The 15,345-nt window shown below is 33.4% G+C and overlaps 1 protein-coding gene across 3 annotated transcripts in view; it reads right to left on the bottom strand.

Moving 5' to 3' along the window:
* LOC142345777 (uncharacterized) overlaps nucleotides 1–15,345 on the bottom strand; it is a 118,809-nt gene that overhangs the window by 79,383 nt on the left and 24,081 nt on the right. Inside the window, exon 1 of one of the 3 annotated variants that reach the window (XM_075398105.1) lies at nucleotides 13,401–13,425. The exons of 1 other annotated variant lie outside the window; for it this stretch is intronic. The gene's annotated coding sequence lies outside the window, so the exon portion shown is untranslated. Of the gene's footprint in view, nucleotides 1–7,339; nucleotides 7,679–13,400; nucleotides 13,426–15,345 lie in introns of those variants that run through there. One more of the 3 variants, XM_075398102.1, reaches the window with a different exon arrangement.

Raw genomic sequence — 15,345 nt, 5'->3', positions numbered from 1 at the left:
CCATAGGACAACCCTGAGAAACAAATATTTGTTCGCTGAGAAAATTAATTCTGTTTTTTGACGGATTCAAGGTTAGATGATTGCCATCAAAGTTAAGACAAGCTTTGAAGACAAGTTAACAAGAACTCCAACCTTGATCAATATATTTGTGTGCACGTAAAAATTATTGTATCATCCGAATATTAAACGATTTCGCATTCTGCTCATGTAACTTTAAGTCATTTACATACAGGCTGAACAACAAGACACAGTAATGCGCTTTGTTGTACTCCTAGCTATAAGAATATCCAATCGGAATCAGAGTTGTTTAAAATTCTATTTTGCAGACCGTCAGAAAGAGAAGAGATTCTAAGGTTAATGGCTGGCGGCTCAAAGCCAAGTAAATTGCGTTTCTCGTGCATCTTATGGTTATGGAATAAATGCTTTCCAAAGCCCGTTGCGCAAGGCGAAAAATTCCAGAGCAATAGATCAGAGCATCTGTTGTAGAATAACATCACCGGAAACAATTGTTCACGGCTGTACCTTTCAGCTTGAATCATATGACTATCAATGTATAGCCCAATGATTAGTTATTTTAGTTTAAGGGATCTTAGTGAATAAATATCTGAATGATAGAGTTATTTATGATAAAATCACTAAATGTGCAAATGTTTCCAGAGCCTCCAGTTGGAATACTGATTTGTTGGTTTGACAATGGGGAACTAAAACAGGTTCCAGGCATTCTTTCTTTTATGGTTGAGATCATTGATAAGAAAAACAACCATTAACACTTTAAACCATTAAATTTTATTCTGCCCGCTGCAACTCGGTCAATTGCAAAAAAGAAAAACCTCCAAAATTTGGAGTTTCCATTGTCATGCTCAATGAATATTGTTTCCAGTTTCATACCGAGGTTCTCATTGTATGATTTATTCTTTTTGGTATAAGAAGCATAGCCCCTCTGCCTTTCGATTAAACAAAATTAATGGAATTTGTCATAACGGAGGGAAACATACGCACTACTATTAAACCCCCAGAACTTAAAGTCTTCTTCACACTTGAACGATGTTTCTGTATATCAAACAGAGTATTTTGCCTATGCTTTTGAGCAGTTCTTTTAAAGCCCATCGTTTGAATAGAATGCTTCGTACATTCATGTAAAAGTGTTTTAAATTGTTTACAGTCAAAATCTAGAAATTGAATAGGTCCTGGAATTACCTCAATGCCAACGCGTAACATAAACAGTAGTGTCAACCATTAATTAACGGTATTACCAACTATTATTAGCAGTAGTGTCAGCCATTTTACTGCTAATAATAATTCAGCTTTCCGTTCCCTCCCCCCCCCCCAATTAGGGGGCGCTTAAGTTTCATTAATTGCATATATTAGATATCATTAAAATATTTAAAAACGTTGACAAAATGGTCGTCTGATCAAATAGGTTCGCTCACAGAGGACTTTTGAAAAATCATATCCACATCAACGTGGTGCCAACAACTTCTGCAGCTTAATGAACATTTTAGAGTGGCTTACGCTCGAAACCGCATTTTGTCAACACTTCACGAGGACGTGCAACTTCAAAATTGGAAAAAAAAACAATGACAAAATCCAACCCCCACCAGATTTTACAAAGTTTTCAAATTAAGAACTAGAAAAAGGTAGACTCGATTGCAAATGTCTTCCAATTCCGAATTTGACATCTGGTTGATGATACAATTAGCTTGCCGATTACTTAGTCACAGTGTTATTTTTGCTGAAAATTGATATCCCCCCCCCCCCCCCCCCCCACAAACGATCAATTAATGAAACAGAATCAAATTGTGAATGCAGGCGTAGTGCAGCTGAGTATGCTCGCTCATATACAATGGTTGTTCAAAAAATTTAGCACAAAACTTCACAGTTTTAAGCAGAAACTTACAATAGCATAAAAACTTTACCTAAAACATTTATTTGTTCCCCGTTTTAATCAATTGAAAACCGATTCTTAAAAATTGTTTCACAGCATCAATTTTGTACAACCTCAGCCATGTAATACACTGCTAAGTCAAGAATCAATTGTTCGCATTGGATAAGCTTTCTAGCTTTCAGTATTGTGAAATTTGAAAACTGTCGCATTGTCGCCATAACTAGAGTAGTGTCGCATATTCTTGTCGCTGTTCTTTTGTCCTATATTCAATGCTACAGTATCAATTCACAAAAAGTACATGTTAGGGGGTCTACGCAGGTGCAACTACTGTGTAAATGGACCAGTACTGGATTCGAACCAGCATCTCTTACTTGCAAGCCGCCTAATGCGCTACCCGTTTACACCAACTGGTCTTAAGCTCTCCAATTTGGGCATCTCTTATAACCCGTTCTCATGTTCTTTCTTGTTCCTCAAGGGTTCATTTCTCTAGCCACGTATACGTTGAACAAGTTGAGTTTCTTGTCACGCTATTTCAAGATTATCTTATGCACAATTTACATCAGATTGTTACATCACAATTTATCTCCGATTGCAACCTTCTAACAGTATATAATCTGGGCAATCAATTATACAAAGATACCATAGTTCTTGGAGTCAGAAGCATAAAAGGAAGTATAGCGTCAGGTATTCATGCTATACTTCAGCTTGGGATCCCATATGGGACTTGAATTATATCTGAACCGTCTATATATAGGGGCCCCGCACAGGAATGTGGAAGGAAGTCACTTTTCGGTTTAAGTAATTATCATTACTATTATGTATCATGAAGAATAATGTGGCCGACTAATTGTCCGACGTTTATAATGTTCACTCCGTTATAAAAGTTTGAAAAAATAGTGATCTAATTATCAAATCAGAAACACGCTTATCTAAACGCTGATTGGCCAGTAGCAGAAAGACTACATTGTATTTCTAAGTTGGCTTCAGCGGTAACAAGAATTTTTTTAAATGAGCAAAGAATTAACCAATGGAATGATTTAGCAGAACAATAGAAGTTTTTCCAAAAATATTTTTGTAGATAAAAAGCAGTCTTGCATCTGGCAATCATTGAACTGTCCCCCTGAACCAGAAGTTTCAAGCATGAATTGCAGAAAATTGGATCGATTCCACTATATTTGAAATAAAATTCGTTTCAGTGATGATGTTTTACACATAAGAGAGTGGATTTTTGGAAAAGTCTATTAACATCCTAAATTCAGTTGCCGAGTTCTTAACTACTTCCTTTTTGATAGCAATAAAAAACTTCACATATCTACAAAATACGAGCGAAAATAACTTTTGGTAAAATTTTCGCTTAAAAAGTACAAGAGGGCTGGTGCAAGTCAATTCGTACATTTTGCTCCAACATACACTTCAATGTTTTCAAAAAAATCTTTTCACAATCACGTAAATAATTTTTGAGACTATTAAAGCACTAAGAAATAGTATTTGAAAACATTTGAGCACTCTGCTTTCTTTCACGTAACTCTGCTTTCTAATAAAAAACATAACTATTAGTTTGATTAAAAAACCAAAAAATTAATACCTACTCACTGAATAAGAAAGAGTTGGACCTTTGGTAAAAAATTAAGTTCAACAAGGAGGCTCGATAATGTGCTATTGCACATAAGGTTCCTACCCCGCTCATCCACAATTTTGACATAATTCCCCAGCAAATGAAGAACAGATAGAAAAACTCAAAAATTCGTGTATTTTTCAAAAAAAATGTTGCATGAACGAAAAGATACCCTCCAAAGCAAATAACTCAGTGGAGTTTAAAATGATGCATTAAATTAATGAGATATGGCAATGTTAAGAAAGTGAGTCAAGACGAACAGCAAAATCTAACAACAATAACAAACATTAATTACATCAAAAACTTTATGTCCGTTTTAAAAACAAAACAATCACAAAGTCATAATATAGTCAGAAAAACAACCGAAACTAAACAAAAAACTTGTAATTCGCCAGAAAGGATATGGGACCAGCCCATAATAATGCTTGATAACAGTTAGACAATAAAAAACATAAACAGTAAAGTTGAAAAATTCGCTCATAATTATTAAAAACACTTAAATTCAAAGTAATGAAAACCAATAGAAATCAACTAAAATATCCCGTTGGTTTAAAATTACTAAAGCTTCTTTAGAAGTGTATTATCACCAGTCGGTATTACATTGTTTATGCTGTTACAAAAAGAAACAACAAATAGACAACAAACAAAAAATCAATTAAAACTTGCCAGAAAACGCTGTCGAAGCCGTAAAGCCATAATTTGGCCCCAAACTATGTTCGATTGCACCTTCTTCGAACACTGATAAAAAATTATGTGACCTCTCATTAATGAAACTAGTTAACAAGTAGACAAAAAAGGGAAAAAGGGCAAAATTAAGTAACACTTCGAAAAAAAAATTATTTCCAAAGACATGAAAGCCCTTAATTACAAAATGAAAAAATTAAATAGGTTTGTTTATTCTTCCAAAGGAAGCCCCTGTACTGAGATTTGTAAATATCCAGAATATGTCTTACGTCTATAAAAAGAACGTCAAATATGACAAACCAAAATGAAATTTTTTGTGAAAAACCTGTGTCGAAGCCAGTAAAGGCATAACGAATTCTTTAAAAACATTAGATTTTGTGACACCAATCATTCTTGACAACAATAATGTCATTTTTGGCCTGTAATTAACGAGCCTAGGTAACAAACAGACAATAAAAGGAACCAAATTGCGAAAATGTGTTTTTTTTTAATTTTTGAAAACAATTGTTTTCAAAGTCATGAAAACCATCAGCTATCTAATAATGTCAGAATATCGGCTCATCTATTCTTCCATGAAAGCCAATGAGACGGGGTCCTTGTACAGGATATTTCTTACAACTGAAAAGACAAAGTAAAAACGACCGTTAAAAACAAAATTAAAAAGTTCAATAACGTTCAATAATGCGACAAAAATTGAGGACATGAAAATTGGACAAAAAGCTAAAAATTAAAAAAAATGTAAAATCTAGTAGTATCAAAGCCAGAACACCATAGCTTAAGGCCTAAAAGCTCAATAAAGATTGAATTTGATTTCAGTAGAAAGAAGACGCATTCTTTCATTGCTGACACTAAGCTAAAAGTTGACAAAGTAAGAAAAAAAATGGAGGCAAAGTTCAATAAGCCATGTTTTTATTTGAAAATCAAATATTTTTAAAAGTCAAAACGACCATAAGCTTTCAAGTAACAAATTAGATACATTTATTTGGAGCTAATTAGAAAGACAATTGGACCTATCACTAGTAAGCTTTGATTTGAAGTGTTCTGTTATTTAATTAACATAAAAAAAGATCAAACTTTTTTTTAAAAAAAGACCGACTGAATACAATCCAAATTATTTTTGGATTGTAAAAGTCCAAGATTGGTCCAAAACTAGCCTTGCTAATGATGTTTGTCCATTCAGAACACCTAACTTTTCGAATGTCATAGATATAGATATTTTTGTTAGTTAAAAATCAAAAACAAATGCTGCGTTTTTGATAATCAACAAGTTAGCAAAAAACGGCAAAGTTTTAATTACAGAGCACTCTCAACTGAAGTTGAAGTAGAAATTGCCCCCTTTGGAATCTACAAAGATTGTGTTAGTGGTGTTTGGGTGTGCACTTCCTGCAAATTTAATCAAAGTGGACTGAAGAAACTTATTTCGTGCTGTTTTTGATGAAAAAGTCTGGATTTTGAAATATTTAGCCAGATTTTTTGACAAAAAATTAAATAGAAATAGCCGACAGCATTTTCTGTCCTTAAAAATGAAATCAACAAGACTTTCTTAAAAAAATTCTAACCAAGTTTAGCAAAATTGGAGAAATGTTTCTGTCAAAATTCCGAAAAATGTGAATAAAATGAACGGAAATCACTCTATTTTCTCAAAAGTTTAAACCTCCATAACTCCCTGTAAAAAACGAAAATCAAAAAAATCTTTTTAATTCCATGCGCTGGACAAGCTTTCTAATGATACCAGTCTCAACTCTCTACAATGAATATATCGATCGGCCAAAATTGACTGAACAAAAAAAAACCCATTTGAGTATATAGTTCCTCCCCCCCCCCCTCAAGAGGGGTCGGGAAAAAATTACAACCAACAAGACTGGTCGTGTTGCATTTGTTTACGTTTACACAAAATTAATGTATCTCTTATTTTTTAAAAAATACATACATGAAAAAAATAAAACCTGAAAATCAGACAAAAATGCAGGACTGTACATTTTTAATATAAAAATATAATAAGCAAAACAAAAATCACAAAAATTTCCTATTTGAGTTAAAAATTGTCAGAGAAACCAATCATGAATGGTGAAGCAAAAATCATCCTCACTGATGATGAATTACGTTTTTTTCTGAAAATAATTTTACAAAATGTCTTTAGCTTTTCCATCTTAAGGGAAAAAAATTGAAAACAATTTTGACAATATAAACACAGGTTTTCTGAGAATTTTCGATAAATTTCCGAACTTGAGATAAATTCGAAATGTGAATGAGAACTAGTTTCTAATAGCAAGAAAACTGGTTTCCACTAGAAACCAAAATGCGTTTTTTCCCTTTCCGATACGTTAAAATGAAACTTTGACTGACGAAAAAAGCGTGCCTCTCATACTATTCCCACGTTTTTGAAGAACCTTTGGAACACTAATCTGATCTGACAATAAGATTACTCTTAGCCAATTTTTTATAGCTGAATTTCTTGAAAAATGAAATACTGCATCGCATCTAGTTTTTTAATAATATCATACATTTCTTAAATAGTGCCCCCCGTTTTTTTTTTCAATACTATCATCGCCTGTAATGACGCGCAACTGATTTCATTATGCCACTTAACATCCGAAAAATTATGTTTGATCAGCATGCATAATTCCAAACATACATCGTTGTCATTCAATTGTCTTAAATTCAACCAAATCACGCCTAATAAAACGTTGCGGAAAATCAATTACATTTTTAATGATAATTAATATCTCATGAAAGAATATCTCAACTTGATCACTTGCAGGTTCCTCATTAGAGCCTAACTTTTCAATCTAGTGCTTAAGTGAACGAGGAAAAATCAGTAAAAAGGGGGTCAACATTTGAATGATTTTAATAAAACACAAACAGATAGCAATGATATAAATTGTATTAATAGCAGCTTGAGATAGCCCAATGTTGACCCTTCCTTAACTTCACAAACCTTAAACCTCTTAAATTATTCTAATTTTATTTTGTAGTTGAAAATGTGGATTCAAATGATACCACATATGTTGGTCAAGGATGTCCTCAAGGTTGAAGGTTGCCTGAACAAACAAAAAAATCTATCATTCATTGTTTAAATTGTTTTGGGAGGATTGAGCAGCAGTAACACTCCATCAGAGGAAAAATAAGCCCGTAAATCGCAAAAAACAACTAACCTGGAGTAAACGGTATGTAACCGATAAATAGCGATAAAATGGTGTAGCGATAAAATAAGTAGCTTGCTAAATGAAATTTTGATCAAAGATGAGAAAATAGAGTAAAGGGCACGCCAGTATACTAGTGATGTTTGATAGAACAGATTAACAATTACTGTACTGTGCAGTTAGAGAAAGATTTGCTTGGATTTGATTTGCTTTGATAGTTATAGAACAGAGCAGCAGAATAATCAAACAGATGTGCATGCACAAGGCAATAGGAGCTTCATCAGAGATTCAAACACATATACACATTATAAGATAGAGCGCGAGAATTAGCTGAACGCAGAATAAAATCACAAACAGTTTGAGCACAAATTGGTCGTAAAATATCAAATCAAACTTTTACGACCACCACCAATACCACCTCCACGCAGACGTACAGCATCATCTGAGAAACTAATTATTGAGAGATTGAGAGAGTGCACTGTTCAAAATAAACAACACCCCATACACTCACAAACAATCATGTACGCACTTGCGCTCCATAGGGCCCATAGTCTGTGTTTGTTGAGCGTATGTATTTGCGATATTTGCCAAATATGCTAAAAATATTGAGTCAAGCAAGGCAACTGTGATATCAGCTAAAACAATCATTAAGAATGTTTGCGAAATTCGAACAAAATTACTCTAAACACAGAACAAATTAAACTCAAAGGACAGACCTACTCTACAGATCGATGAAATAATTGCGCCACATGAGCTCATTTCAAGAATTACAAGAATTCGGACGAATTCAGAACTTGCACCGGATTTCAATATCAGAATAGAAGTTGATACATGTTCTAATCGACAATCTGCTTCGTAAAAAGACAATTACTGCATTGTCAAAGTGACATGCATAATAAAGGTCACGAGGCTTGGTTTCCAAGCTGAGGTTAACTGAAGTACGAATGATCTAAAACTGCAAAATAAACGTTCAAAGAATAAAAAATTTTATGTTCGAGAAGTCACACTACTTCAAAGTAGCTGTTACGATCAGCAAAAAACCCTCCACACAGCAGCTCAAAACCGTCCATAAGAAGGCCAATAAGAACGGTTTTTTTGGAGACTAAGCGATAAGATAACAAGAAAAACAAAAAACATGCAAGAATTAAATTAAATTGTCTGACAATTTAATTTAATTTAAGACTAAATCAACTTTTATTTTTTTGAAAAGAAACAGCCAAAATCATAAAAACGACTGCTACGAACTCAAGCGACTAATTACATTAACATATTCCTCATTATCAACCGGTGACACCTGTCATGAGACTAAATGATAAGGAAACAAAAATGCAACCAATTTTTGCAAAACCTCAATAACGCTAATACTTTGTGAAAACAAATAGTATAAAGATCAGAAAGCAATAGCTACGAACTGAACAGTTATTTTGATAAACCAAATCTTCATCACCAATAATGAGACGTGTCATTAATTAGATTAAGTGATAAACAGCATAGGTGTAACAAATACTATCAAAACTCAAAAAATAAAAAAATCTCCAAAAACAAACAGCGTATAAGTCGTAGAAAAAATCCCTTAAATTAAGAACCACAAGAAAGAAATGAGACCTCTTAATGAGGCTAAAAGAAAAGACAAGTGGACAATAAAAACAAAACTGTGTAAAGGTCATAGAGAGCTTTAGCTCTGAACTGAAACAATTTAATTAATTGAATCTCTATTAGCCACCTAAGAAAGCTGTCCCTAATGAGATTAAATCATAATACAACAAAAACCACGACAAATACTCGCGAAACTCTGAAATTTGATGAAAAAACATTTGAGAAAATAATAGTGTCGAAAGTCATGAACACCACTAGCCACCAACTCGAACAATTAATGAGGTTCAACAATGAATAATGAGAAAACAGTGAGACCTGTCATTAATGATGCTAAGTGAACAGACAACAGAAATACTAATAAAAAGTGACAGAAATACTAATAAAAAGTAGCAGAAATCAGATAATCACTTAAATTTTTATCACAAATCGTGTTAAGGTCATCAAAAGTATTAGCTGTCCGTTGATGAATTCCAGAAAACACAAATGGGCACAATTACCGCACGAGAAAATTTTTTTTTCAAATACCAGCATCTCACTTAACTTTAAAGGTAATTTGAAAAAATACGGTTTAAACCCACTCGCTTTTTTGTTAACTTATTACTCTGGTGCGATCAAAAATACCACTCTGATTTCCTTTCTCAATGACGCAAAAAACCCCGAGAAACCCCGAATAGATCCACAGCAATACAATCCAAACCCTTTGGATTTTAAAATAATAAGATAAACAGAACCCGTCGAATTACAATCCAAAAACTTGAATAAACTAACAACTTAGCTATTAGCAAGTATGAAGCAAGAACTTTTCAGAATTAGACACATGACCCTATATAGACAAATACAAGCCAAGCAAACTTAGATAACCAGAAATAGCCGCAATAGCTTCGGAGATCTGCAGTCTAAAAAAAATTTAGTCTTTTCATTGAAGGCTGAGATGTTATATTTTGATCACGAAACTGTATGTAATTGCTGCCTCTATTAGCTGCACTCAAATGACCTTCATTTAGAGTGACACAAATTCACTTAACCTTATCTCTTTGAATTAAAGTAAAAAAAGTCAATTTCAAAGTGAGGAAGTCATTTTTGAGAGTGAGGTAAGTCAAGTATGACCAAAAATTCATCTCGCGAATGAACAAAAAAAACTCGCTCCACTAAGAGCGAATAATGACATCACACACGCTCGCTCTTCAGTTGAAATTGCATGAACGAATGAACAAAAAGCAGATTTGAAGTGGTTGTGACGTCATATGGTCGTAACAAAAATCTTGACGACGAAATAAAAAAACATAGCAGGACAAGTCCTGACGTACAATTCAAAGAACTTTCATTGGCTAAACAGACAAACTAGACCTAGAATGGACTATGAGTGAATTTAGAAAACCACTATGAGTGAATTGAGAAAAAAATCAGATAAGACAAATAAGAAAAAAAAACAGAAAATCAATGTCAAAATTCCGCATAGGAACAAAAAAAAACAACTAGCGAGAAATAAAAATTTAATTCAAACAAAAAATTAGGCCTAGAATGAGCTGTGAATGGATTGGGAAAACCATTTAGAAAAAAATCCGATCCAAAATATCGAAAAAACAGTAAAAATCAGAGTGAAATTGCCGCATGTGAACAAAAAACCACTACCGAGAAACCGAATTTTTGCTCGAACACCGTTTTCTCACTCTACTTTAAAATTAGAGCGCAAAAAATTCACGCCGCAAAACCACTCGCTTTTTCGCTCCATTTCCTGTTTCGGCGTGACCAAAATCACTACTCCAATTTGACTTCAAAAATCATGAAAATGTGTGAACAGATCTTAAAAGACTGCGCCCCAAAACAATTCAAATTCTTTGAATTGTAAAAACCAAGAGAAGGCCAATAATAGCCCCTAGCTATCGCTGTGCGGCTATTAATTAGGAAGTCATTGAGAAATAAAACAAGTTATGAAAAATTAGTGGCATAAAAATTATCAAAACTTCTCACAACAAAACACCAAACTTCAACACTAAGGGTCCTCAGATGACATACTCAAATTGAGTTTTACGGCCGAAGAAAACCAATGAGAAACACTGCTACAGATAACAAAACAAAAAGGCCAAAACTGGCAAAATGTGGAAATTTTTCAAAGACGATATCAAAATCAGTAAAACATATTCAAATATTGAAGTCTCAAGACATCATAATATCGTACGTTGACAAAGTGTACAGAACTTTTCTATTCTTTCCACCGAGACAACAAAGTTACAACTGAAGATCACAATCAACAATTTTTTTAAAAATATTTTTAAAAAATGCTACGTGCATCAGCAAAAACAATAGCTATAAACAAAACGAAAAGGAGGAATATAATTTGGCGCATAAGAAGGCTGATGAGACCAGTCATCAGTGATTTAAGCGAAACTCAAAAGCTCAGTGAAATTGTGAAAATATTAACATATCAATATTAAAACAAAAGAATCAACTGGTTGAATTAAAAAGGTCCACTTACTTTGCATTAAAAAATCAATTGGACCTATCACAAATGAGACTAAATGCCAAGACAACAAAAAAAACACGGCAAAACGAAAACTCTTACAAAAAATGTAATGAAAGCTTAGGGTCTGCAAGTAAAAAACAATTCGATCTCGAAAACAAACATTTAAAAAGATAAATGAGGTTCAGTAGAACATCAATGGAACTGTCGTTAATGAAATCATGTGTTAATATAACAAAAAGAACAAAATAGGGGCAAAACCAAAAGATTTTATTGAAAACAAGTTAAAGTCACAAACACTATTAGCTATAAACTGGATCAACAAATTTATTTCACTTATGCCTCATAAGAACGCACTTGCGGATTGCGATTAATGACAGTAAGTGACAAGAGAAAAAAAACGACAGCAAGTACGCTTAAAATCACTACTAATTTTTGATGAAAGTAACATTGAAGTCAAAAACCGTTCGCTATGATCTGCAACCATAGACTCATTTCATTTATGCCTCATAAGAAAACATAAAATTGACATTTAAGATTCTAAAAGACAAGTTATAAGAGAAAAACAAACACTGCAAAACTCCAGCAATCATTTCTAGAGTTGCAGTTAAAATGACAATTAAGCTGCATACTATTAAAACACATATAAACACTCATATAAAAAAGGAGAGTATATAAATAATAGACATGGAGAGGCTGCTGTCGGCTATTCAACAGGAAACACTTTGCCCATTTTTTTCCGTCTGATAAGGTCCAAAGAAATTTTTACAAAAAAGACCTAGCCGCATTTTTATCAGTCACTACATTTCTCAACTTTTTAAATTTAAAACTGCCTATTTTACCAGGGCTCCATCACAGGCCTAGTCAGACTTTCTGCTAGACGCTTTTGAGAAATTTCTTGATCAGTTCCGGATTTATTTTAAAGCACGTTGACCTTTGTTTAAATTTAATTTAATTATTGCTATTATTATTAATGAAAAATTTGCAAACAAAAAGTTGCCAATTAAGAATTTGAAAAAAAAAATCGAGAAAAGCCACAAATTTTGTTGAAAAATGTTGGTCAGCAAAACAAAATGTTTCTCACGTGAAATATAAACAAATCAGAAGTCTTTGAATATGCAGAAATTCATATTAAATCAATTGATATTTATATCAAAAATGTCATATAACTAAGCCAGGTACAACACAAAATTGCACAACACAAATTGCTCAAGCGTATTTAGTTTTAAAGATATTATTATTTACAAACTAATATTTCAGAAGAAGGCAAAAAATAGTCTCATTGACGTAAAAGCATTCTTAAAATTAAATGAAAACAAACGTCTTACGTTCATTTTATGTCGGCTACTAAAACCCAGAAAAAATTCTAAATTGAGGTAACTATATAGAGGTAACTAACTTCGAGCAAAACTTTTCTGGAACGATTTGGAAAAACACTCACGAAAACCGAAATACTTTGAATCACTCAACGGAAATGCGTCTTTAATCGTCGCTCAACGAGGGCGCGCATCTTGAAATGAAACATTTATAGTAATCCACCCATAAATGGGGAGCCTTGAGAAAAAATTGTGCAAAAATCTTGCAGGCTGGTAGCTGAATTGTTAGAGCTTCAATTAATTGTCCCCAAATGACATACATTCAATAATTAGTTCGTTTTCACTCACCCAATCAGAGGCGATCTGGCAAAGAAGTGAAAGAGTTAATTTAAAAGAAAGTGACACTAAAAACACAATTGATGGACTATAAGTTGAACTATAACTATGAGTGATTAACCAGATCTTGAGATTTTTAATTTCTAAGGATTCTAAATTACCATAAACATTGTTGTCTATTGTTTATATTCTCTGCCCAATACACACGCAGCTTCGGGTCATAAAAGTTACAGCAACGACTTTCAATTAAAGATCAATAGCCTGATCTGATCGAGAAAAAACATGAATCTCAACAGCTGCAGTTTTTGTGACCTCAACCACTGACCCTTATCAGCCATTGTAATTACAGTAGAAAACAATGTACCTGATCATAATACACAGCAGAGAAGAAAGGATGTAAGAAACCACTTGACAGGAGAGAGGTAAAACCATTCACAATAATCAATGAGCCGAAAAATGATTTGTATAATCCATGCATGAATTAAGAACAAAGTAAAAGGAGGATAACCAGCAAACAATGAGATTTTTTCCAAAAAAGAACAATGCCAAACACGGATCAGACTGTCTGCGATTCTTCATTCGCCAGAAACCAATTGATCACTTAAATCTCCAAACAGTTTCATGACCCAGGAGGCATGATTAATTTCTAGTTGATCAAAATTTTAACTTTACAGTTGCTAATTGTCCAAAAACATTAACCTTCTTGGCGTTAGGAGTTCGAAAATGTATAACCGCATTAAATGTTAAACTGCTCTCGTTAAATGTGAAGTAGACTACAGAACAAAAAAACTACGTGTAATATTACTATGTTAAGGAAGCAAGAGCTCGTATAGAGCAGGGCGGCATCAAACAATCCTTACGCAGACATTCCAATTGTGGAGAAATGAGCTATTTATCCACAAACAATATTGTATCAACATCAAACAAACAAATCGATCCAAGTCACACAAGCCCATGCACTTTGATCAAATTCTCCATTCAAAACATTTGGCTAAAGAGTATAATTTACAAATATTTGAACTGCTTCTTTTCTCCCTTCTGTGGATTCTGACCATCGATTAATTACATTCTAAACCGACCGCTATAATTGTATATATGCATTCAACGAATTGAGTAGCACCACCTTTTCTCAGGCTATACAAGCCATTTTAAGCGGACATTCGTGCATTAATTTGTTCATCAACTGGGGAGAGAAACAGACCACTAACATACGGGAAATAGGTTCCCAAAACTACGGAAAATCACCACAGGATAAAGCTAAAATTGAGTGAATTGACCTCTCGGACTTTTACTCGCTATGACCTCAAACATGACCGGAATCACAGCCATTATCTTTACTACAAAATCAAATGTTTGTATTATAACTGACAACAAACTTATTACAATTACTTCATCTGCTCAAGCAAAATTTTGAGACATCATAGTGAGCCATCTTCTCGCACGCAGAAATAGGCAATGCGGTTAAACGTGAAAGAACCCCAATAAGATTTACAGTAGTTTCAAAGCCTATATGAAAAAATGTCCAATTTTGGGCCAACACAATAATTGGATTAATGGTAATTTCAAGAACAAATCAATCGAGAAAAAACCGAATTTAAATGTCGCAACTTATATTCATGTTCTGTCATATTCTACTAACAAAAGACTGTCCACAGCCTTTCAAAGTTATACTTTTGAGGCCATTGGCTCGATGCATGAAATTCCTGATCCTAAAAAAAGGAAAGAAGTTAAGTCCGGAAAGAAACAAATACTTCAGAAGTAATCCAAGTTGACAAAAGAGCGATTTTTTAATGATTTACAAAATAAGTGAACATTTTTCGTAGATTACGGATATCACTCAAAACGGACCTTTGAGATCAACAGTCAATAGTCACAGAGACCAAAGATAAAAAAGAACATTACGGGGATTCTAAGCGTTGATAATGATTTAAATTAATGAAGTCGGACACAATTACAGACTTCATTAATTAAAAGCAAAACCATAGCCAGTAGATTGACAGAAATTAGCCTCGAAATAGAGTGTAAAGTCCCTTTGTTAAAAAATTACTTTTCTATTCCCAATTTTAAATTAAATTTAAAAAAACAATGTCTTTCAATCATTATAGCCTTCTGAATATCTAGTTTGCGTGACCTCGAATGAATTTCTCTTATAGTTTAAAATCTCAAATTATGTTTCATAAACGTGCAGAAGTCAAGTTCTTAAGTGAGTCGAACTCATACAATAGAAAATTTTATCATACAAATGACCAAAGAACTCGTACCAATAGAGTAACAAATAACGTCATGCACATATATTCAGCTGCTGAGTT

This window comes from Convolutriloba macropyga, chromosome 9 (genome assembly GCF_964194025.1).
Source record: "Convolutriloba macropyga chromosome 9, txConMacr16.3, whole genome shotgun sequence".
Taxonomy (NCBI): Eukaryota; Metazoa; Xenacoelomorpha; order Acoela; family Convolutidae; genus Convolutriloba; species Convolutriloba macropyga.
This window is presented reverse-complemented; position numbering and strand designations above follow the sequence as displayed.